At 33.1% G+C, this 2,856-nt stretch overlaps 1 pseudogene; it reads left to right on the forward strand.

The window, feature by feature from the left end:
* Window positions 1–993: 993 nt before the first annotated feature.
* Window positions 994–2,182, forward strand: LOC125850877 (UDP-glycosyltransferase 91A1-like; annotated as a pseudogene).
* Window positions 2,183–2,856: the final 674 nt, after the last annotated feature.

Raw genomic sequence — 2,856 nt, forward strand, 5'->3', positions numbered from 1 at the left:
GCCAAAAAATATTACTATGAAAAACCGGTGATGCCCTACGGTACCATTGTAGCCGCCGACACATGCAATATAACAAACAGTCACCAGCCGATCAACAAATATTAATTACCAAAAGAATTAAGAAAAAAACAGTGCTGAAAATTGGAGTCTTTAATTCTTATGCAAAACTTAATTTGCAGACGTCACAATGTTCAATACTCCGATTTCTTCTCTTCTTTTAATTCTTTTTAACTTTGCAATGCAATATAACTCAACTTGCAATAATTAAAAAAAAACTTTAATATTGGTTGAAATATGCAATCATCGTGATATACCACAGTTATCAACAATTAGTAATTAAACATAATTGAATTCGGCTATACACTGAACTCACGTAAAAACTGCATATTAATGTCTCTATCGAAAACATATACATACATGTATATCATGTTATCTAATAAGATGTAAGTGTGGCTTTGATACCAATTGTTGGAAAACATATATGCACAGCGGAAGCATACTTGAATCTTACGGCTTACATGAATAATAGATAATCATTATTGTTTATGCTAGACCACATAATCATGCTAGAACACATAAACATACTGAAATTTAATTCGATAAATACCTCTTGAAGCATGAACATATACCTTCAAGCAAATCCCCAAGTTAGACAGACTTGAATCTACAAGATAGTCATAGTCTTCTACAGTGATCCCAAGTTCACATTTGAACTCTCTCAATACTTGGGTGGGCAAGTATCGAATAGAAAACTAATCAATCTAGGGCAAGAAGAATCCCTAATTATAGAGATTTCTTCACAGTCCAAAGAGGAGAACCNATGGTTAATAGTATATATCCCAACAATCTCCCACTTAGACTTTTAATCATCACAGTTGTTATAATGTACTATATCTAAATGCATGGTTAATAGTATATACCCTAACAATCTCCCACTTAGATATTTAATCTTGAAAATTGTTAGAATACTATGTCTAAACACATGATTAATAGTATATACCCTAACACGATCATCTCCCCAAACTACCCCAAATCTCGCCCGCTTCTTAAGTTTCGTCAAAATTACTCTGCCCCAATTCAAAAAGTTACCAGAAAATGCAGAGGCCACCAATGATATGCCTTACGTGCAAGTCATAAACCTCAAACTTGCTCAAGATGGACTCAAAACACCTATGGCTAAGTTTCTTGAAGATTCAACTCCTGATGTTGTACTCTTCAATTTTACTTCAATTGCATCAAAATTCATCATTTCAATGAGTTTTTTAGCATATTCACCGGACTTGTGTCGTGATTGAACAATGACTATGAAATTCGGAAGATGCTAGAGGAATTCATTGTTTCCCCAAAACGGGTTCCATTTGAAACCAGGGTTGCTTTCAAGGTGTTTGAAGTTTTGAGAATCTACGAAGATTGCAAGGACGGTGAGGCAGAGAACATTTTTTATATTTCTCGTATGTATAAGACTTTTGAAAACTATGATATTTACTTGTGAGGATCGAGTTGTTCAGAATTTGAACCAGAATGGCTAAAAGTATAGTGGATATTCACCAAAAATCGGTGATCCAGCTGGGCCAACTTCCGATGACATCATATGAAGATGACAACACAAAAATGGAAGTGTGGAGAGAGATAAAACTATGGCTTGATGAACAAGAAAAAGAACAGTGATTTATGTGGCATTTGGGAGCAAGGCAAAACAAAGTCTAAAATAAACTCACTGGGTTACCATTCGGGTTAGAGTTTTCAGGGTTCCCGTTTTTCCGAGTTTTAAGAACTAAAAGAGGAGAATCTGATGATGAATTGATTCACTTATCAGAAGGTTTCAAAGAACGAACAAAAGGAAGAGGAATTGTATGCACGAGTTGGGCACCACAACTTAAGATATTGAGTCATGACTCAGTGGGTGCATGTTTTACTCATTTGGAACAGGGTTCAGTGGTTGACGCGATCCAATTAAAGAAATCATTAGTTGTGTTAACATTTTTCAACTGATCAAGGGATAAATGTTAGGTTCTTGGAGGAGGAGAAGATGACGTATTTCATACTGAGATATGATTGGGATATGATCACTTGTGGTGCGGTGGCTGAGTTACTGAGTTTGGTACCATTAAAAAAAGAGGGTGAGAATTCGTCTTCGACTATAAGAGGTAACAAATTTAACTTCATTTTAAGTAAACAATGAAAATTTAATGAGTTTATAATTCATATATGCTAACAATACTATAAATATTTTTATGCTATCAATATATAATCATTGGTGCGTGGTGATATTTAAAGAAGATTTTAAAACAATATTGAATTAAAGCAAATTTTTTTTTGTTTTCTCTTCTTGTTTATCTACGTAGGCTGTAACTTTGTTTTGTTATTTATTTGGGCCGGGTCACTTTTGGACCAAACTCGGATTCTGTTTTGGTCCCTTTAGAAAGGGTAAATTTTAACAAAATCTGGTCCTATCACTTTCTAATCCAAGTACTAAATAACTTGCTTATAAAAACATAGAGAAAGTTTTTTCAAATTTGAATTAAAAATGTCATATGTTCATGTGTTATAATCGATCTAAATATGCCATAATTTCTTATCATCGTTATTAAAATAGATAAAGCTTTTTTCTTATATTTAAATGGCAAACAATTAAGAACACTAAATTCGTCTCTTCACTATCTCTATCACTAATCACCCTTTTTCATTTTCGCTCTCCGTAACCCATTGTGGGTTGTCACCATCATCAAGAGTCGAGCTAAGTGGGATTTTGATGAACTCAATAGCTTTTTCATGGATCACGTATTTGTATTAGCAAGTTATATATATATATATATATATATATATATATATATATATATATATATATATATATAT

The sequence above is a fragment of the Solanum stenotomum genome, unplaced genomic scaffold (assembly GCF_019186545.1).
Source record: "Solanum stenotomum isolate F172 unplaced genomic scaffold, ASM1918654v1 scaffold19977, whole genome shotgun sequence".
Taxonomy (NCBI): Eukaryota; Viridiplantae; Streptophyta; class Magnoliopsida; order Solanales; family Solanaceae; genus Solanum; species Solanum stenotomum.